Below are 24501 nucleotides of genomic sequence, written 5' to 3' on the forward strand. Positions count from 1 at the left end.
AGCAACGGAGAAAGCAAGATCTCCGTTGTTTTTTACAAACTGTCTAGCTATATTAAACTCATTTAACATAGTGAGACAGCATTAAAAAAAGCAACGGAGAATGTCCATTGCTTTTTTTAATGCTGTCTCGCTATGCTAAACAAGTTTAACATAGCGAGACAGTGTGAAGCAATGGAGATCTTGCGTTCTCTGTTGCTGTAAAAAAAAAAAAAAAAAGAGTTATAGTAATGGAAAATGTCCAGGCGACCGGACCTTTTTCCATTACTATAACTCTGATTTACAACGTGCACACTGACCAATCAGCGTGCATGTTTTTTTGAATATTAATGGGGGGGGGGTTGTTGTATAATTGCATTTAAACATAGCAAGATCACATTCACTCAGGAAATAAAGATTTGCTACTGTTACTGGGTATTCTGCCAACAGAATGGGCAAACATTTTCTGCTTAATGGAGTCTAGTACAATGTAATTAACAAGCATGCAGTCACTTCTGAATGCTATGCACTCACAAAGTGAAAAGTGACATTTATTTCTTAGTTTGTTGAGTCCTGATAGCTGCAATTTGTATAGGTAATGAACAGTAGCTGTATGCACTGAAACATTTCTATTTTCCTATAAGAACTACATGCCCTGCCTCTTTGGACTGTTTTATTTTGTGTCAACAATAAAATATTTTTTTCCTAACTTCTTATTGCTACTTATAATTCACACTGATGACAAGCATCGAGTAAAGGAGGTCAGCACACAGTTCTGGCAACCAGGATAACCGGCATCTCCACATCTACATCACTAATTACTCTCTCACTCCTCGACACAGGCAATCTGCATGAATGAGCAGCAAGCTTCTCTTACTACTATACTGATGCATTTTTTTGAGGAGAGCAAGCTCTGTTCTTGACTTTTAGGTAAATCAGTTTTTCAGTGTATGTTAAAAAATGCTGAGTAGTATGCAATATACTTTTATACAGCCTTTAAACTCATCAACAGCAAACTGGATAAATCACCAATCATTGAACCGTGCACTCAGTGATACTGTCAGAGAAATAAGTCTGAAGATCATTTTTGTGGCGGGTATAGCCTTTCCCTCCTATCACTCATGTGAACTTTGCTTCCCATAATCTCCTGATATATATATCTCCACCGAAAAACATAAAAATGGTGAAAGTACTACATTCACAACCTTGATTTTTGAGGAACAGCTGACTCATTCTAAATAATTCTGGAAATAGAATTAGGACTGTTCCCTTCGCTCAGATGCCATTCGTCAAATAGTTAAAATTTCCCCGTCTCCTTCAAATGGCCATGGTTTAAGACTGCGTCTACACATACACCCCAGAGACATCCATCTGCTGCCTCCAGCTCTCCTATATTAATTTTATAAATTCCTGCAACAATGTTACACACAACAAATATATACTGTTCTTAAAACTTCATTTAGAATTGTATTAAGTGCATCTAATCTAGATCCATGTTAATAGTTCTGTTCATATCTGCAGAGATGTATGCATTGTGAGACAGGGTGAGTAGATGGTTGGTTAATATAGTCATATTCACGAGGTAGCATTGCACAGATGCTTTTGCCATAAATCATATCAGCATCTTTTGTGTGTCATTTTATTTTGATGATGCAATCATGTCTTGGTAGAAACATCCCTGACAAAATCCCTATTTTTTTATCTTTATTTTGCACTTTTGCAAAAATTTCTTGATGACACTGACTGATAAAGCCACTAGTAATGCACTTGTCATTTATTATTTATCTAACTGTCATAGTAATGCTGTTCCAATCATGTTGTGCTGTGCTTCTGACTAAAAAAATGACTCGTCTATCTTTGAATCAATGTACTTCCTTACGTCAAACAGTATTTCTATCAGTGGTTTTCTAAAACAGCTGTAATTAATTCTGCTTCATCATAATGCTGTTAATATTAATAAAAGTACATTTATTCTTATTATACTCTTGAAATTTGAAATTGTTATATTTAATATTCATTATCTGGCGATTTAATGCGCATCAGGAAATGAAAGCTGAGAAGCACAGCAAATAGATTACTGCAAAATAAAGTAGCAAATTAATTTGTTTGACTTTTCCCCTGCTTCTTCTTGACTTCAAGTTTGCCATGGTTAATAACACCTTTCTTTCCATTTTCATTTAGTATATTTTATCCATATAAAACTTCTAAAGCTGTACATAACTAGACGGAAATTTAAAATCAGAAATTCTCAGTTTGCACTGTTATATTACTTGGGTTGTGCTGCCTTGGTTTACTAGCAAATGCATGTTGACAGAAGGATGCAGTTTGTCTGTCCCAAATTTGTTTGTAATGTAACTAGCACTGTGTCACTGCCACTCTCTTTACACCCTGTTCTTATTCCTCTATCTGTGCCAGTTCTTCCTAAATATATCCCATTGTCCCACAGTTTGCCTCTCATTCATTTCATTCAATCCACATGTCCACCTCATTATTATTTTTTTAATTTGTGTATTATACTGCTTAATTCTAAGCAATAGTGCAACTAAGTAAAATAAAATAAACAAACAAGCTTGTGATGCAAAGCAGCAGATTGAAATCGAGGCGATCTATGCCTGACATACAAAGCTATGTCAAATCCAGAATTAATGGACATGCTCCACCTCAGTAAATCTAAATCCCTTAGAGCCACATGCTCGAGGCACTTGAACCTCAGCACAGAAATAAATAGAACTTGCTGGAGGGACAGGTTCATAACCCAGAGGCTCCCTTCGCTCTGGAATAGAATTCCAGTTCATGTGAGGCAGAGCACCTCACTGAATCTCTTCAAGAAGAATCTCGATAAGTGGATGGGGGATCGTAGGTTTGTCCCAGGGATTACTCCCGTGTCACTATTAGACAGAGGCATAGTAAACTAAACCTTAAAAAGGGCACAGTATACTCAAATCAAGGGGTGGTGTAAGCCATACAGAATCGGGCTAGGCTTATAATTGCCCCAGGGCAGATAGCCTAGTATGAACCTATGAACCTATGAACCTAATCAATCATATTCTCACTCCTTTTCTTCCTGTTCTGCCTGCTTCAGTTTTGATTAGGATCTCAGGCTATCCACTAAACTCCATAACATCTGACTCTGCCTCTCCAGGTCCCCTTCTTCTCACATACCTTGCATCTTCTACTCCATCAGTACCTGTATTCAAACTGCCATTATTCATCCACTGCAGCCAAAGGATCTTTCAGTATCTTCTTCTTCAGCTTCCACGCTCTTTCTATACTATACTATACTATACTATACTATACTATACTATACTATACTATACTATACTATGCTATACTATACTATTCAGTCCCTTAGCTTATTTATTTGGTTTGTTTTATGGAAACTTTTGTTAGTGGCTAGAGATACTCCATGCTACTGCATGCAAAGCCATGCTAATCCATGCTGTGAATACTCTGCCGTACTTTCACTTCTTGATTTGTTTTTGCCCATCTCTATTTTACTATAGTCCATCTTTCACCACTGTTCAATGTTTAGTTGGCTTTCATCTTTCTAAACAGCCCAAAAGCCCACTATTGGCTCTCTGCTTTCCCTCTGCTTGGCTCTCAGTTACCCACCAAAATGGTGAACTAAGTTGTGTGGTTTAATAGGGTTCAAACAAGCAAGATGAGAATTATTTGAAATATAGGTGTTATGCTGTGATGTCAGTAGTTGCAGCTGGTTCTGACTAGTTGGCAAGAAGATGGCTTCATGCAGCAGGTAGCTCACCTATTAGATGACATCTTCACTTGTTCTGCTTGAAACTGTATCCATGTCCTGTAGCTTGCCCACTTTAAAGGCCATGCTGAGAGGCTAACTGACGAATACATGTCACATCTTTATATAGGTCTAAAAAGAACATGTTTGCATAGAGTACTGGTCATCAGGTCCTGGATTGCATACTCCCTGTAGCTATGTCATAATTGCTGTCACTTACCACCTGCTTTCTTCTACTTTGGCTGCCTTTAAAATGCTTTGAAATGTTGGGTTGATTCCTGTGTCAGAAAAAAATGATAAAATAAGGAGTGCTTGGACTATTTCAAGTATGGCTTTATAACTTAGTCACAACCATTCCTTGACTAACTGAGAAGAAAATTGCTGTCAGCAGATGGCCTTGATCTTGGTGAACCAATTTATTGGCTGCCTATATCATCCTTTTCACATGGAACTGCAGCTACAGCCAGAGGTCCTGTTGCCATAGAGCAAAATAACATGTAAAGCTTTACTATCCAGGAGCCCTTATCACTGCTGTGTCAGTGAATGATGTAACTCGGATCTTTACCTAACCATATAATCAGAACTTGTGCTAATAGGTCTGGTCCCTTCTGCTCTTCATTAGTCTGCACATATTTGTGTTGCTATGTCCTGAACAAAGTTCATTCCCTCTTTCTTCCACTTTGGCTGCCTTCTTCTGCTTTGTTCTTCTCAGCTACTTTCCATAATTCCATAATCATCTACATGGCTAAAATATTTTCACTGATGTTTACACTCAAACTAACTCAAATGTGGCTAATCTGGAAATAGCTTGTAGGTACCAGATGTGAGAACCTAATCTGTGTTATTATTCTCAATGCTTCAGAGTAACCATGGAGATGGGTGCCGGAGATTTTAGCTATCTGGCACTCTTAGCTTGGAATTAGTTAATTACTGCTCTCTGTCCTCTCTACAAGAATTCATCAAGGAGCTTAAGATTTCCATTTTATATCTAGCACTGTGCTGTTTAGCTTTCACAAATAGATTTATAGTTTTACAGTTTCATGGCAGACACCAGGCAATTAGTAATGAAGACCATATAACAGCTCTAGTCAAATAAGTTAATATACCCAGCCCTTGAATTTGCTATGTTTCAGCTGTGCTTTTCAAACACAGCTACTTAGGCTCTTCTAGCCGAATTCCTAAAAGCCACCCAATCATCAAGACTGACAATAAAGGTGATTAGAGAATGAATTTGTTTGATGTATAGAGGAAATTTGTTCTGAAGGTGGGGGATGAACTGTGTAAGGAATCTATACTGCCATCAACTCCTGTTTATTTGCTGATGGAAATGAAAGTTCTTGGAGTGGGTATTTGAGAAGCAATTGGCTTTGCAAAGGTGAAGGAGGTCAAATAAACAAGAGCAGAGTATTTTATGGCACGAGAGGCTAAGCATAGGTCACCATGAATGACTCTGTTAGTAGAAAAAGCAAGAGAAAAGGCAGCTACACTTTGACAAGTGACCAATCCCACCCCCAAAAAAATGGGTAAAGATACGCAGAGGAATCCCACTGTATCTAGAAAAATGGCACAAGGAATTTAATTAAAATAATCTACTTTACTTTTACATAATAATACAAGTTGTTAAGTGTTTTCATCCATTCTGCTCAATTCTGATTAAGTCCTTGAATTCCTCTGTGGGATCCCTTTTTACATATTTTTCCTGTTTTCTTTTTTTTTGGGGGGGGGGGATCTGTAGTAGACCAAGTACAGGAGGAGGACAGATGGTCTGTCTGAGCAGTTTAGAAAGTTAAGTCCTGTATTTTTTTTTTTTGGTCAAGAATCTTATGAGTCTCTTGAGTTGTGAAAAACATCCACAAAGATACATTATATTCAATGATGAACTTGATAAACATATGAAGCAAGGATAATGACTTCTTTTGACCTGAAGGAAATATCCTTGGAGGTTAATTGTGTTAAGCAGAATGGAGCAGACCTTATAGTCAAATGATGGTGTGTTGTTAAGATCGATTCCCATGTTACTAACAAGTGTGTCAGCATGAAGGATAGTGTCAATAATAGCATATGATTTAGAGAATTTCTGTTTCCCAAACAGAACCATACTGCATTTCTTAACATTTAGTTTGAGGCTACAGACAGTATACCAGCAGGTGGTATAGTCAAGCATCTCTTGTCATATCTGAGTATTGGTAGGAGAGATAATGACTGCTCCCAGTTTTCAAGTATTAGCAAACTTGGATAAGAAACTGGGACTGGATATCGAAAAAGAGGATGCTGAAAATGAGTGGACCAAAGACTGAACCAGGCAGGTTACAACTACTGATGTTCTTACATTCAGGGGAAACACCAGCTACCCTAACTATGTGACTTCTTCCCAATACCCAATTGGCCATCTAGCTGACAAAATAAACAATTCTCTTGACATGCATTAGCTTATCAATAATGTAAACAAAGGGAATTGTATCAAAGACTTTGGCCAGGTCACGATAGATGGTGTCAGTTGAATGGCCGTTATCCATGGTTTTACTGACTTTTTTGAAGAAGTTAACCAGGTTTAGCAGACAGGATCTGCTTCTAAGTGAACTGATTAGGGCCTAGAACCAGGAGATTTAATGTGTATAGGTTAATGGATTTGTTCATCATATACTCCATAACCTTGCATGTAATACATATAAGGCTAATAGGACTTTGGTTTACTTTATCAGAGCTGGAGCCTCCCTTATAGAGAGGTATCAGTGTGAGAATTTTAAAGGCATCAGTGCAATTTTATGTAGAGAAGCTATGATTATAATTGTTAAGGAGAAGTTCAGACAGTCTATGTTTAGTGCAGGTAAAGAGATAGCCTGATACATTATTTGGTCCCATAGATGTGCTGTCTCTGTTTTTGAATATGGCCTTTCACAACTTGATTGCAGGTATTTTTTTTCTTTTGAGAGGGAGCTGATTGTGGAAAAGGGCTGAATAACAGAGTTCATATGTGTTGTGAAGCTAGAACTAAATTTATCTGTTAGGGAAGTAGCTACTGACTCAAATTATAGTTTCATAGTTATAAATAAGCTCAGATAACTGCTGAGTATTATTTCTAAGTTTCCTAACACAGTTGAAGAAGATTTTATGATCATCTTTAGTAAAGGTAGCAACCTTAGTTTCATATTTAGGCTTACATTTTTTTAATGTCTCATTTGCGGTTCATGTTAACTGGTCTTAGGGCATTTTTGTGTGGTAGAGATAAAGACTTATTGTAGACGATAAGCAGCTTTATCCATTTAATGTATAATTATTATAGATGATAAGCAGCTTTATCCATTTAATGTATAATTTGGTAATTCAAGAGTTCCACTATAAGGGTCTGCTCTTCAATGCTGCAATGCACTTAGAGTGGATAGTGATGGCCTTCTCAATACAGTTTTTAGGTGCAAGCAAAAGTTGGAAGCAAATATGGCAGATAATTCAATCAGACCAATAAAAGCTGGTTATTCTTAATTTTTCTAGGTCCCCTGAATGCAGTGCTAAGTTTGTTCTGGAGAAATCCATAAAGACTGGGAATTTGTAGGAGTGCCACAGGTTTCAAAGGAAAGGGATGTGGATTTTTTGGTCAGACTTAATTGGGGAGGTAGAAACACAGTGTGAGGGTGAAAGCTTATGCTAAGTTGATGAGAACATCATCAAGTAGATTAGTGCCTCAAGTGGAAAAGTTAACAATTTATTCAAATGAGCTGGCATTAACAAAAATCGAGAAAACACACAGCATATGTATTACTTGTGGTATAGGTTTGCCATTTTATTGCTGGGTAATTAATGTGAATAGAATGTGCTAGGCTGGATAGAGATGACATCTAGTAGATTTAGATAATTTTCATGGTCAGTGGGGGACATGGAAGAAGATCTGCAGTTAGTAATGATGTGAAAGTTTAATTAAGATTAATTTGTAAGCCTAACTTAGGAGTTGTAGGGAATTTTTCTTGAGATGATTAGATGCTAGTTAAATAGGGACACTACCCAGTGGTTTCAAGTGGGTATGAAGATTAGATAGGCACAAAACCCATGTAAGTGAGAACAGTTTCAATACACTGAAGCCAAGTTTTGATAACTATACAGATGTGAATGTGCTCAAGGGTCAGGAAGGCTACAAGTTCTGTCATTATCTGTTTGCTCGGACTCCTAGCCTTAAGCAGTAATACTTTACTACTTTCTATGTTGCAATGTCCAGAAAATGGTCTCTACCTATAAATGATGATATGGGGTGCGACATCCAGACAATATCCCACTGAACTGTCACCACATAATGCAACGTCCAGTTAATTTGACCGGACTGGCAACAATAATGTGACGTCTCCCACTATCTTTGGTCAGTAGCTAAAGATCCTCATTACTGACTCCAGTGTGATACTGTCACTTAAACAGGAGTAACATTTCACAATTTTCCACTAAGAGCACAACAAGAACATGCTCTATAACCTGGGACTGGACTGTATACTTCTGTTCACCCCTAATGCAACTCCTTATTACACACTTCAGAACAGTGTATCCCGGTTTAAGACCTCTGATACACTCACACTTAAATAAATTAAATCTCACACATTCAAACACTTCTGGGAAAAACTGACACATATTTCCAGCTGTGTCCCTTCCCCAAAATAATATGGTAATGCTACCACCAATCAGTGTGTCTTCATGCCCTTTTAAAGGGGTGTCCAGTTATGAAAATTAAATATTAAAGCAAATAATAGCAAATGACATAAGCAGCCAGGTTTTCAGAGTGGCCCGGGAGTTATCAAGGCAAATATAAGCACTCTCAAATCACTAAAGAAAACATTGATTGACCAGCCACAATATAAGTTAATAAAAACATTTAATAATGAGAAAAATTATTAAAAATATAAAACATGAATTTCCAATAAACAAACAGAACTCAATCACTAGGAAAATGAAATCATTACTGTAGGAGAGAAATCCAACATTCAGAAAAACTCTAACTGATCTAACTGATTAGTTATAATTTCCTATCTGATTAAAGAACATTGCCCCTGATCTAAACTAAATTACTACAACAGAGTAAAGGCAGGCTTACAGTTCTTGGTGATTCCTTTTTGGGTATTCACTGCACATTACAGTTGTAACTGTCACTGCTGTAACTGCAACTGACAACTGTAACTGACTCCTAACTGTCCTCAGCAGGCTCTTTTATAGACTATCCTAACTGTCACAACTGTTCCAGTTCTAATTTTCATTTCATATTTTTAAAATCAACCAACAGCTGTTTACTAAAAGTTCCTTCCTATCTTTCAGCTTCTAACAGTAACACATAGCAACTATCAAAATTCCGATGATATCATTTGCAGATCAGCTGAATCGGAGGCAGTTTGCCTTTAGAATCTTTATTCACAAACGTGAGCAGTTAGAAATGTAAAAGAATACTATTAATTAAAACATTCTGTACAAACAGATCATAAATCAACATGCGAGAACCTATTTACAATATCATAGCAAGTCATGCTGGCATATAATACACAGGTTAAACTGAAATCAGGTAAGAACCTCAGCCAGACATGCTAGTACAAATAATAGTGTCTAATTTCTTCACATTTCTCTCCCTATGACTCAAACATGGTTTTCAAGTGACCCTTGAAAAAAGACACTTGAGAAAAGTGGGTCTGTATTAGAATATCAACTCACTCCTCTCCTGGTCAAATAATTTGCATTGGCATTATCAACTTCACTGCAGAATTCTTCTTCTTCTTTAGAAACCTGGCTGAGCACAGCCCCCACCCCACAATCCAAATCATACACTGTCACAACAAAGTCTTCACTCTAACCTGGGCTGGACAGCATAGGGATTCCTATCAAACTCTCCTTAAGTTTTTGGAATGCCTGTTTATAATTTGTGGTCCATGCTACCTTATCTGGTTTATTTTTCCTAGTTGGGTCAGTAAGAGGTGCAACCACTGCACCACAACTGGGCACAAATTTTCCACAGTACCCTACTGTTCCTAGAAATGCTCTCACTTGATTTTTAGAAATAGGAACTGGCCATGCTTGAATAGCTCCTACTTTGATATGTTCTGGCCTAATCTTACCACTCCCCACTCTCTGTCCTAAGTAAGTGAACTTTGCCATACTCACCTGACAGTGGGTTTAATGGTTAATCCTACCCTTTTAAACTAGTCTGCAAATGCCCGTAACATAGTCTTTAAGATACAGTTTGACCTCTCCACAAGATCATTAGTCTGGGGATGGTAGGGGGTGTTCTTTACATGTGTCAACTCACAACACTTCCACAAACAAGTCAGCAGGTCTGACATGAAGTTGGCACCTTGGTCAGTCAATATCTCTCCTGGAAAACCTACCCTGATTAAAATTTCTAGCAAAGTATTTGTCACCTTTGCTACATCAGTATCACCTGCAAAAGGAATATTGGGGACTATGGCTAGAAGTGGCAGATGGTATGCTCTAGGCACTACCAACTGCTGTAGTACCTAACCTTCCAGCCCTCCCTTAGGAGTTCACTTTCTATACAGCAACCCTTCCTTCTTTGCCTCAGTATCACCTGCACAAGCAATATTAGGACTATTGCTAGAAGTGGCAGATGGTAGGCTCTAGGGTCTACCAAATGATGTACTGCCTCACCTTTCAGGCCTCCCTAGAAGTATACTTTCAGTACAGCAAACCTTCCTTCTCTGCCCCAATATCACATGCACAAGGAATATTAGGGATGATAGCTAAAAGTGGCAGATGTTAGGTTCTAGGCTTTACCAACTGCCTTACTACTTCACCTTCCACCCCACCTCCAGGAGTCCACCCTTTATACAACAAACCTTTGTTCCCATATACAGACTCCCCTCTTCCTTGAACCTTAGGTGCTTACTTAGCCATATCCCTCAAGCTTTGTAATGTAGGTCTGTAATTTGAGCCTGTCTCAACTCTACATTTGTACCCCCCCCCCAAGCTCCCTTTCCATAGGAAATATAGTAACTTCTGACAGCTGTACCTCACTGTCAGTCTGAGTACTATTACTCTAACTGATCTAATTGATTAATTATAATTTTCTATCTGACTAAAGAACACTGTCCCTGATCTAAACTAAATTACTACAACAGAGCAAAGGCAGGCTTACAGTTCTTAGTAAGTCCTTTTGGGGAATTCACTGCACAGTACATCTGTAATTGTCACTACTATAACTGCAACTGACAACTGTAACTGACTCCTAATTGTCTTCAGCAGGTTCTTTTATAGTCTAGCATAACTGTCACAACTTTTCCAGTTGTAATTTTCATTTCATATTTTTAAAATCAGCCAACAGCTGTTTACTAAAAGTTCCTTCCTGTCTTTCAGCTTCAGACAGTAACACATAGCAACTGTCAACATTCCAATGATATCACCTGCAGATCAGCTGAATCTGAGACAGTTTGCCTTTAGAATCTTTCTTCACAAAAGTGCAGTTAGAAATGCAAAGGGGCACATGTTCAAGTCTTTAAAGCATTCTGTATAAACAGATCACAAATCAACATGTAAGAACCTATTTACAATATGTCATGCTGGCATATAATACACAGGTTATACTGAAATTATGTACAAAACCTGGGGTCTATATCATGTGATCGAATCACACAAATTGCGAACGCTCATAATATCGAACGTACCGGACCTCGAACTTCCTATTGTGGGGGGCTGCACCCCATCCCCACTAAATATATATTCCAACTCCGAGATCTCACTACAGTGAGGAAAGAGCAAATATCCCATTCTTCACTGCACCACAATCTCAGAAAAAACACTTTGAGGTCCAGTGCTTTTGATATTATGAGCGTTCGCGATTTGTGTGATTCGCTCATATGATATAGACCCCAAAACCTCATCCAGACATGGTAGCACAAATAACAGTGTCTAATTTCTTCACATGGGGTAGCAAAAGTTTAGCCAGCCGGCAAAAGCCATGGTGAAAGAAGTGTAAGCTATCCCCTAGTAAAACAAGAATGACTGGCTAACCAAAACCTACTATTCTGGTGCAAACTGGATCCTCTAGAATGACATTAGCTGTTTTTCCAAATGTTAAATCTAAATATTTGGTTCTGTATTGAAGTCTCAAGACACACATTGCTGAGTCCTGAGACACCCAAAATAGGTCTGAAAATATAGGAGAAGTGTTTCTATCGAACATCAGTCTTCTGCTTCCCTGCACCCCCAGAGGGGAGGGGAAGCCTACACCCCCATAAACTTATATATACTAAGTATGAAATCATCATACCTCAGAGAAATAGCAATCCAAACTTCTGGCTATTTTTTCTCCACATCTCTGGACTCAACAATGCAGGTCATGATATTTTAAAATATTGCCTAAATATTTTGTCTTCAAGATGAATTCTTGAAGATGGGAGAATTCTACTCAAGGCTAGGGTTTTCCCTACCATAGACACATGCATATAAAGTTCTATCATTTCTTTCTGTATCTATCTATGAGTAGCGCAAGTAATCTCATTCACTGCCAGAATGGCAATCATCAGGTGGTATGTGTACTTATAGGGATGGAGACTCTAAAGGGCTCTTGTCACATTATGAATTCTGGCATGAGAAATAAAAAGCATATTATCACCCTGTTCTTACCCAGCCTAGTGAGGCTAGTGTAAGCATAACTAACCATAGAGTCACCAATGGTGATGGCACTTCCATGGGAGAGTGCTGACTTTGTGGGCCTTAAGGGTTGAAATTCATAGCCCTAATGAGTCTTGGAAGTGGTTACATTGAGGCAATGGAGATGTATGCTGTATGGGTGCAAGTGTGACACTAGGACAAAGTGGCTGAGGTCCCTTGGTGTATTGACTAGGGAAGTTATACAGGGATTTATTAAGTACTTCAGCATCAACTAGGATCATGAAGATTTGCTGCATAGGGACATGAAAGATTATCCTACAGCTTGAAAAAAAATATCTCTCACAGACTGACTGGGTTGTGAGTAAGCATGAGACAATTGGTACTCTGTCTCAAAGTTTCAAGTGCAAATAGACTTGCTGAATTCAAATCAAAGATTGTTTTACACACTGTCAATTTAATTCCTCAGTATTGCAATTATTCTCTGTAAACATGCCACATACTGTACTATTCTGTATCTTATGTGTCTTTTGCAATGCTCCTTGACAGCTTCAATTGTATACTCAACCATCCAAGAATCTATGGACTGCTGTACTAATTTGTTACCTATTTGCAATCTGTATATGTTGAAACTTTTACACATATTGGGTTGTCCCAGGCATTGTTACTAGAATTTCTCTGTATTATATACATTATTCATACTATATTATTTTTATTTTTATTATTATATTTCTATGTATCTTGGTACTGGAGCTTTTCTCTGTGGGTCTCCACTGAAAACGGGCTAGTTGCCCAGTCGGACACTACCCGGTAAACAAATGTAAATAAATAATTAAATAAATAAAAATAAAGACAAAATATTTAGAGAACAGTTTAAAATCTCATGGACGTCTATATACTTTAAGTCTGAGATTGCTGTTTCTCTGAATATTCCTTTTTCTCTGAGACCAGAGTCATAGCTGGCTCATTTGACATAAAGTGCCACTCCACAGTCTGGCACCCCTCAGTGCTAAGTTGATGAGAAAAAAAAGTAATTTCATTCCTTATGCAGTCTGGTACTCCAGGAAGCACTATAGCCTACTCCAGAGAAGCACTATATCCTAGTGCCTTACACCTTCATGCTCTGTGTGGAAGCAAAAAAAAAAAAAAAGTACATTCTCCAATTTAGTGCTACAGAGTTCCAGGTCCTAAAGCCCTCTGTACTGCACCACACCAAGAAAACAAAATATAAAGAAACCAAAGCTACAGAAACAACAAATAAACTGATTTAATCTCTAAAGCCCTCTGTCTCAGCTCTTTGCCTTCACCTTCATATGAGAAATACATTGAAAAAAAAATTACATCTGTCAACTGAGGCTCCTGACACTTTGGTGTCAGGATGGTTGTCCCATTCTCCCTATCCTAGCAACTCACCTGCAGCAGACTGAAAACCCATGTTGCCAGAGATAGATGTTAGGCAAGGGAGTCTAATAGACTGATATGTATAGTGGTTCTTATAACATGCAGACAAAGTAGGCTAATGGATTGGTACAAGCAGGGTACTACTTGAGGCAGCAAAGATGACCTACTTTTAGTTAGCAACAGGTAGAATATTAAAGCTCTTAGTTAAAAGGAGCACTGCATTTCTGAAGCTAAATGTTAAAGTTCTTAGTTAAGGGGAGTGTTAATTATTTACAACATAAGTTTATTTATTTAACATTCGTTTACCGAGAAAGTCTGACTGGGACAGAGCCCATTTTCAGTGGTGGCCTAGGGAGAAACATTCCAGACATATGCCTTTGGATTGCGGGAGGAAACCCACACAAATACAGGGAGAACATGCAGACAAGGCACCCCTGCTGAGAATCAAACTGGATAACCTCTTGCTGTGAGGTAACAGCACTAACCACTACACTGCCCAAGTCAAATGGAGTGTTACATTTTATGTAGCTACAGTACAGATCTACCTATTATAACCTCCATAGAAAGTACAATGTATAACAACCTACTAGCGAGTACACATTCTACTAAAGTGCAAAGAACGTAGACAGAATATCAATAGTTATTGGTTATTGGTAACCCTGATGCAGTAATAAAGACAAATAGAAAGTGCGTCTGCAAAGTGAAGTACAGTACTTTTGGAACAAAACTTAGTAGAAGCAATTAACTACAACTTTTATTTATTTATTTAAGCATTTGTTAACTGGGGAAGAACACTGATACAAACTGTCAATTTTCAGGTTCAGCTCTGGTGTACATTTACAAACACCAAAAGGATAACAGAATGAATAATGCATTCAAAGACAGAAGAAAGTATATAACTGTATTGAACAGCAGAGTACATTAGGCAAGGATATATATATATATATATATATATATATATATATATATATATATATATATATATATATATATATATATATATAAAAGCAGTGTTTACTATTTAATAGTATACGATTTGACATCATTAGTTGAAAAAGGCATTACTAGAGATGGAACTAATGACTGAAGTTCAGTATTTTGGTTTACATTAAGTATAGACAGGTGTCATTATGTAGATAGCACCTCAGGCTTTCTGCTTTTGTTTAATTTCCTCAAATGCTAAAATTTCACATAAATTGAGAGGAATGGACCCCATTCTTAAGACAGGGCTTTGATATTTCATAGAAGTACTCTTCTTAGCACCCACAATGTAAGAAGGGCATCTTTTTGCAATTCATGAGTGATTATTTCTATGGGCAGTATATCTTTTTGATATTAATGTTGTTGAAGCATTTACCTTTTGTGTGTTTAAAGAGGTGTGTTTTAAATTATTTCCTGAAGGCTTTGTAGTTCTCTGATGATTGCAAGCTGGGTACTTTTATCTGCTCATTCACTGGTACTAAACAGTTCCAACATGAAATGGAGTATACACATGCCTGGTATACTGAAAATGGTTTCAGGTTAAATCTGAAATAAAGTTCAATGTAATTGAGTTCAGCAAAAATAATAAAAAGATGCTGCCATTCCATATATTATAAATGGAACTCCTCTTTGAACAAGTATGGTTATAAGAGACCTGGAGGCTTATGTGGCTGTCTTTCTCCTTCTTTTGATCATCATGTTTGCAACATAGTCAATCCTTTTATCCGGTCCAATTAATTTCCAAGGGAGTATCTTCAAGATCTAAAGAACTCATCTTATTACTGTAGTCTTCCCTTGTCAGATCATCATTATATAGAATGCCCTTTGGTAAAGACAAATCCATGTATATTGCTCAACTGGGAAGGCCCCAAAGATTTCTAACAAAGAATATTAAAGGCCTTAAATACTTCAACTATTTAACAAAATTACCATGACTCTTCTTATACTCCATAGTATGCAAGCTGCTCTGAGGAGACCTGTGCCTCACTTTTCAAGCCATGAAAGATCCAGTCCTAACTGACCTCCTATTTCTTTACAAAACCATTGGCTCTATAAATACCTGGAGTAGGGATATAAATCTAAACCATCAAATAAACAAGATTTGCTGGAGGAATGGGTGACTAACTCAATCTATTTCCAGCTCCAAGAATAATTTTTTTACATTTATTATTTTATTCAAAGCACTATTAGAATAACAACTGTTCAAAACATTCAGAATGGAATATAAAATTCTTTTACAAATAATACTTACCTGGGGATTCATTAATGTTGTGAACATGTTGTGCTGAAGCTAACAACATTGTCTGCCTGTGTGCGACATACAGAATTTCTAACGAAATATGCAAGAAGCCAAGGCACACCAACATGATGAGCAGCCTCAGCTGGAGCCCACAACACAAGTTGTGGCCACATTTTGGTAAGGCAGGACTCATTTACACAACATAAACAAAAGAATGCATACAAACCCTGAGATCAAAAAGCAAGTCTGCATGCCTGCACAACAGATCAATTAACAGTACATAAAAGCAAGGGGTCAAAGAAGATTGTACATTTCACCAAGTGCATTAATGGACATGTGGAACATTGCTGGCTGTGTCATTCACATTAAGAAAGACAAAACAGTAGGTAAATATTTAGAAGGAAAATGTATTGTTATAATATGTGCAAGTAACAAATGTTTAGAAATTCCCATTGGCATATGTATCAAACTACCAATGCAGGCATACTGGAAAAGCAAATACCTCAATGGGATACAAATAGAAACAATTAAAGAACACTTGGACATACTACTCTGAAAAGTAATGAAAGTGGATACAGTAACAGTTGTGACATTAATACACATGCTGTGAAGTGTAGGAAGTGAGATGCAGAACACAAAGTGTAAGACATTGCGATCCACAGGGATATGCACAGAAACAGAACTGTCACACTGAAAACAAAGTAAATAATTATGCTGCATAAAGTGTTATAGATTTGTAAACTATAACAGATGAGGTGTATTTACACGGGTAAAGATAAGTTAGAATGCCCTTTGTTCAAACCTAAAATTCCAAAAATAAAACCCTAAAGAAGGAACTCATGGAACAGAGATTTTTTCCCAGGGAAAAAAATCATCGCTCCGTGAAAAAAAAAAAAAAAAACACAACTTTAAAACAAACTGAAGACCCCCCCACACCCTCCCTAGTTAAATATACCAACTCCGAGATCACACTATAGTGGAGGAAATAGCAAAGCCCTGAAGACGGCCCACTGATATTTTTCCCTGGGAAAAAAATCGATGTTCCATAACTTCGTGGTTTAGGGCTTTTGGACTTTTCGGTTCAATCAAAGGGTGTTCGAACTTATCACCATTTGATGCGGTGATATAGACCCTATTTACACAGGAGATGTGGGACATGTCAGAAAACTGTTACTAAGATGGGAGGAAGTTTATTAAAAAATGAGTGTTTTTATGTCAGTGCATGACTATGGACAGGATTAAAAGTGTGATAGCAAGGCCTGTCATGACAGTTGCCACCTAGGAGAAGTAATCATAACATGTGTGCATTATTACATTATTGTGTAAGGACAACTGATGCATGCAGAGTGTTTCAAAGAATTATGTGATTATAATGGAAAGCATGTGTATCTATGTAAGAATCACATTACATGTGTACTACCTACTGCTACCAGACATGTGGTTAACACACTAATCGCAATGTACACTTCTGAAGGAGTTTTAATAACTTGTTGGAAAATGTCTACTGAATTGAACATTATGCAACAAATCATAATACCATGATCACAATACTCAACACAGCTCACAGTTGCAACATCACCATCAGGTCGTCAATGAATTGTGGAAACTGCTACTGCTGACATACATTTTCAAACAGGCCTATAATGCTGTTTGTGCCCCCCGCACATTGTCTACAGCTTTCATTGAATGGCAATGCATAGAGCTATGCTTTCAAAGGTAAATTCTCAGCAGTTTTGTCACAAAATGACAAATGACAATAACAAGTCCCCACGATTTATTAGTCATGCTGCTTTACACTAACACAATGGAAATTGCAATATATATATATATATATATATATATATATATATATATATATATATATATATATATATATATATATTATTATTACAGTAGGCATGATCATAAAGAAGTACAGCAATTACTGACTGAACATTGTACACTTATTCAAGATCCATAATGAAATATCATAACATAGTTCCTGTGATAGTTTGTTACTACTATGCAGCATGTCACATATCGACTTCTGTTGAATAAGCCATTTGTGCCTGTTACCACATTATTATGAACAAAATAATAAAAGTCACAAGCTGCTGAATTTGAGCATATGTAATGTACATCAGCATCCTGTTTGATCTGTGTTATTAACTCATGTTGCTACACAATAAATCATATCATAATTGTCAGAAAACACACAGTTGCAGGAAGAACTTCATTGTTGTGTTTGAATACCCATGGCTTCCTTAAAAGGGAGTGCAAACTTGCCCTTTCTTTCTCTAAGTGAAAGTGTAAACATCAAGTCTCTTAGAAAAGCCAGTTCAGCCTGCTGTTACTCTCTTATGCACTCAGTAGTTGCACTTTGCCAAACTAAAACACCAGCTTGAGTGCATATTTTATAGAACTGAGTATTAACCTCTGATGCTACAGAAAAAGTCATATCAAAGATTTCAGGAAGCACACACTTGAAGGAATTACTTTAGCAGTGTGCTTGAATGGAAATGGCTCCCCTAAACTGTGGTTTGAGGGCTCAAAATCATTTAGCCATATAAATGTTCACACAAGTGTGAGTTATCCATATCACCATCTGTTGAGAAAGCCAGTCAGTCATTTGTCAGATTTTAACCCCTACCTATTTAGCTCCATAGTGCGTAAAATTATGCATTGATCACTGACACTGCAAAGAAATCAAATCAAAAGTGTCAGAAAGTACACATTCTTGAAGGGATTTGCAGATGATTGCAAATTAGGAGCATGGACATTTATTATGAAGGAAGGTGCTGCATGCTGTACTTGCTGTACTGGACTGGAGCCAAAGTCTTCTTAAGACACAAAGTCTTGCTGGCTGTTAACACAGAGTCTTGCAGGCTACACTCTGATGAGTAAATATACATTGCAGCACAATACTATTTCACTGTAAGCACAGTTACTAATAAATAACTTATTTTTATAACAAACAAGATGTACGGCTGTAGTTTTCAGATTTAATGTGCAAAGTTTTTTCTTCACTACCATTATAAATGACAACATTACATTCTCATATACAATACCTCGAACAAGTGTGTTCCTAGCAATACCTGTAACATAGCTGAATTTTAACAGTCTGCTTATGCTGTTTTTCTCTTGCACTTCAGATCCTGTTTTCCTCGTATCTTTTTTGGGCTTTTGCAGGAAATCAAGTAATGTCTGTTTTTAGATGTTTCTATTGTCTTTCTGTGACACCATCTAATATTTCGTTGTAAGCACTTCTGCTGATGTGAGAATGCATGCAATATTTGCCTTTCAGAATTTTCTGTTGAGACTATAAAAAGCCATGTCCATTTATCTGTGAGGAATTACGTCAAGCTTTTCCTAATATTGTGACAAACATGTCTTTCAGAAAATATGTTGTGGAAAATGCGTACTACTGATTTTATAAAAACATGTCCATTGACAGAAGTCTGTAAGGAAGCATCTGTGAGAACACTTCAAACTGTCCTGCTGCTGATATTGAGAAAACATGTCTTTCAGGAAAATGTTGTGTCCATTAATAGCTGTTCCTTGTTTTTCACTTATTTCAGCCAGAGCCATGTCACACAGCATGAATGCCATTTTACATTGCTAAGCTATATTCCTACATAAAAGGAAACCTTTTATTTTATGCTTTATCTTTCAGCATATTTACAGCAGAATTCATTTCAATATTTTATTCACAGTTCAATGACAGTCTAACAGTTCCCTCTCTTTATTTTAAAACAGTTTATATGAACATATATTTTGGTCAGATTATAGGAAACAAAACCTTTAGTCTTTTTTGATACAAGTCAAAATGCAATTTTACATAGTTAATACAATGATATCAGGTATTACTACCAAAACTGAATGTATCTAACAACTTTTTTTTCTTGCAGACCATTTTGTGAAAATATTTCACCAGTTATGAGCTGTGTCTCTTATAGATTTTACAGAACTTAATTTATGACTTGGAATGGTTTTATTAGCTTTTTGCAACTGCTGAATTAACTGTTTACTTTTATTAATCACTTTATACCAAGAGTTTAGATACAGGCTAATATCTATAAGAGGAAAGGACTCTGTGCTACTGCAAACATTATTCAGTGCTGAAAATATACAGTTTTAATGTCATTTTAACCATAACATTGTGGTCATATCTCTGAACTGCCCATACACTTTAGTTGACAGTGAAGTGAACATTTTAAACACATTGATAAAGAACCGAACTGGACTTAGATAATAATTATTTCAGTATATTTAATACCTGATTAAAAAAACATGGTTTATACACAGAAGAGTGCTATTTACATATTAGTCCATTAGCTGTATGAGTACAATATTTTAATATAATTTTTCTCTAACTGGGATAACCAATACTGATATGGATAAAATGGTTGTCCAAAAACCAGTGATAAGAAAAACGAGTGATAAAATTACAACTTGACAAATTACTTTTGAACTTGTTACATTACAATGTGTCCTATATAGTATATATTTATATAGACTGTTTGCTACTCATGCATTTCAATCTAGTAGGCACCCCGGACCAATTTCTTAACATGGTTTTTCACACATATTTATTAGACATTAATTTTATTTAGACTGAATTATTTTGTATTTGTACATGCAAAGACTGCAAAGTACATTTAGTCTAATCTACAAATTTAGTAACATTAACATCAAGCAAAGTCTTGGAAAACATTTGTGTCTCTTTAGAAGTATTTAGTGGAATTGGCACCAGTGGCATAACCTGCTATTTTAGGCCAGAAACATTTATGCTTTTTGCATACCAACTTTGTCTTTCCAAATCATATTAAAAATAGTGACCAGTCTTGCTCATGTTTTCACTCTTTCTCTTGTATAGCTTTACAGTTTAACAGGTTGAAAACACAATTTAATACTATGCAATGCAATAATAACTAGCATAATAGCTATTAACAACTTTTAAAATATCTTAACCTGTCAGGTTTAATCTGTTTACCAGTATTTCTAAACCTGTTTACCCCCCCCCCCCAAAAAGAGTATTTTATTTTTTTACAGTCAGTATTGTCCCATTTTTAAATTTCTGAATGAAGGAAGGTGCATCCTGTGCTGTACTTTCTGGATTGGAACCAAAGTCTTCTTAAGACACAAAGTCTTTTTTTATGTATTAGGAACTATGATCTACATAGTCTAAAATGTGAGCTTGGATCTTCTCAGGCTGAATGAGTAGTTATAGGACATGTTGGGCAGATAAGGTAAAAAACAGGAACGATTGCCAGACAAGTGGCTTCTGTTTTTCTAAAACATTATTGTTAGTAAAACATAATTGTTAAGTGTTCACATGCGACTCTATTTGGTAATTGTAATAAAACATCATAATTGTGCATGCATGTCACTGATAAAAGTAAAAAAATCCTCAGTTACATCAAGTACAGCCAGCAGATGGGCCATAGCATACATACAATTCAAATAAATTGAACAGTAGGGTATAAATACCTACTAGTAGTACTAAACAGCAAAAGCTTTATAAAAAATGTATTCTGTCATTGAGAATGGCCACAAATTATCAAATCAGACAAAGGTCCACAGTTTGTTAGTAACCGAATGAAGAAAATGTATAACCAAAGTGTTGGGCTGCCATACATTCTATTCTCACAGCATAAAGCAAATAAACAATACTGCAATACTACAGGGGGAGGGGCACATTCTCAGTTTTACGCTGACTGTATAAGCAGTACTGCAGAAGGGACTAAAATAAAGTTACAGGAAGGAAAATAATATCTTATTCCATCTTGACAATACTGACTGTAAAAAAACAAAATAGATATTGGCTTAACTAACACATGTTTATATTTACATTATTTATATTTGCTGTTGTTTGCCTTTTCTTTGTGCATTGATGAAAAGAAAATACATGCATGTCAGTCTTGTGACTTTAGATTTTTACTGTTATCAACCACTTTCATTTGATTTTTATGCACTAGAACTGTTTTGTTTACCTTTTGACTATGCTATGAGAATGGCAGTCATACACTCTACTTTACTGTAGTACTGATAAATGTCTTGCTTTAACTAAATGCAAGTTTTAAAACATTTGGGGATGATTTGTCCATACATCAGATCCTGCCATGTATGCTTAACCATTTTCAAAACACAAGCATATTGTAAAATATGCATTTTTTGCATAGATCAGCCGTAGTTTCCTGCTCTTTTGCAATTTTTTTAATGCTCAGCTTTTGTATGCAGGAAGTTAGTATATGTCAGTAATGCTAATTTATTTTCTTTATCCTGTATCTGTTGTTCAAGAGTTTCTTGTAATGCTACATGGACTGCCTGATATTCCTCAGTAACCTGTTCTGCTGAATCTAAAACTCCTATGCACTTTTGAAAAAAATATTTGTATAACGTGTGTAAACTTTCTGAACTCATTTTGTCTATCTTTTAGAAGTTTATTAAATTATTTTATAACAAGATGTACTAGAGGTTCTGTCAGTGACTTATTTGACTGCTCTAACTCTGAGATTAATGCAGTGACAGAACATAGCATCTGAATATAATGTAAGCATATTAACTTTTTCTGGTTCTTTACCATTAAAATATTTGTCTGTACAGGCTAACCTTTGAGTAATGGCATGCACTGTATTTTTATGACATTGTACACAGAAAGCAGTTTCATATGATTTATACAATAAACATTTGTCATACCACATATGGTTTTGTTTGAGATACCAGCCAAATATTGTAATGCATTTGCATAATGCCTTACTATCAACCTGCCCTAATAAGGTTTTACATTTGCTAAAATGCTTTGTATACCAATACTGTATTTTGTTATAATCACCTCTAATGGTATCCATACTGTATGTAACACAGAAAAAACTTTCTTACCAGTCAACAGAGAGGTAGATGGCCAGGCTGCTTTACTGTAGATCAAAAAGTCTCTGTAGTCACCCGAGAAGCTGGTAAAACAAAACTGGCAGTTTCAGTTTTGAAACTTTGCTTTCTTACCTTTCTTGGAGAATTTATGGCACTGCTCACTTTCCTACACTGCAGTCTCACTCTGGATTCAGACATCTGATGAACTGTACTGCTGCAAACTGTAGAAGCTGTAGAAAACTGAACTACTCAACATAAATGTTAGTTACTGTGCTTTTACTAGATTGACCTTATACAAGGCATCACACTCCCCCTGTGTTCAGATACAGGCTATGGTCACCACTGAACATTTTTTTAGAAGGAAGGAAGGTGCTGCATGCTGTACTTGCTGTACTGGACTGGAACCAAAGTCTTCTTAAGACACAAAGTCTTGCTACTTTTAACACAGAGCCTTGCAAGCTACACTCTGATGAGAAAATATACGTTGCAGTACAATACTATTTTACTGGAAGCACAGTTACTAATAAATTACTTATTTTTATAACAAACAAGATGTACAACTGTAGTTTACAAATTTAATGTACAAAGTTTTTTCTTCACTACCAATATAAATGACAACTTTCCATTCTCCTATACAATACCTCAGAATAAGTGTGCTCCTAACAATACCTGTAATATAGTTGAATTTTAACAGTCTACTTATACTGTTTTTCTCATGCAATTCAGATCATGTTTTCTTTTTGGTATCTTTTTTGGGCATTTGTAGGAAATCAAGTAATGTCTGTTTTTAGACTTTTCTATTGCCCTTCTGTGAAACCATTTAATATTTACTTGTAAGCACTTCTGCTGATGTAAGAATGCATGCAATATTTGCGTTTCAGAATTGTTTTCAGCTGAGTCTATAAAAAGCCATGTCCATTTATCTGTGAGGAATTACATCAAGCTTTTCCTAATATTTTGACAAACATGTCTTTCAGAAAATATGTTGTGGAAAACCCGTACTACTGATTTTATAAAAACATGTCCATTGACAGAAGTCTGTAAGAAAGCATCTGTGAGAACACTTCAAACTGTTCTACTGCTGATATTGAGAAAACATGTCTTTCAGGAAATATCTTGAGTCCATTAATCGATGTTCCTTGTTTTTCACTTATTTCAGCCAGAGCTATGTCACACAGCATGAATGCCATTTTACATTGCTAAGCTATATTCCTACATGAAAGGAAACTTTTTATTTTATGCTTTATCTTTCAGCATTTTTCCAGCAGAATTAATTTCAATCATTTATTCACAGTTTAACAACAATTTAACAGAGCAGTCATTGAATCCCACACTGACACAAATTCTATCCAGGAGGTGCTGACACAGCCAAACAACTAGTATCCGAACCATGGAGTAAAACTAAATGCCAAGAAATGCATAATAGTATCCTTCAGGAAGACATCCACCCTTGGTAACTATCATATTGACAACATACCCCCTTAGGGCTGACCCAGTAGTTAGGGACTTAGGGACACAAATAGATAGTAATCTAGCCTTTGACCATCATATGTCTACAGTAGTGAGGAAATCATTCTATGTTGAGCAACTTATAAACAAATGTATGGCATCTAAGTCCAAGGAAGTCATTGTTCAACTGTATTCAGCATTCATTAGACCTTTCATTGAGTACAATGCCCACTTTGGTATGTACCTAACCAGACATATCCAACAATTGGAA

This window comes from Protopterus annectens, chromosome 2.part2 (assembly GCF_019279795.1).
Source record: "Protopterus annectens isolate FY-2018-M chromosome 2.part2, PAN1.0, whole genome shotgun sequence".
Lineage (NCBI taxonomy): Eukaryota > Metazoa > Chordata > Ceratodontiformes > Protopteridae > Protopterus > Protopterus annectens.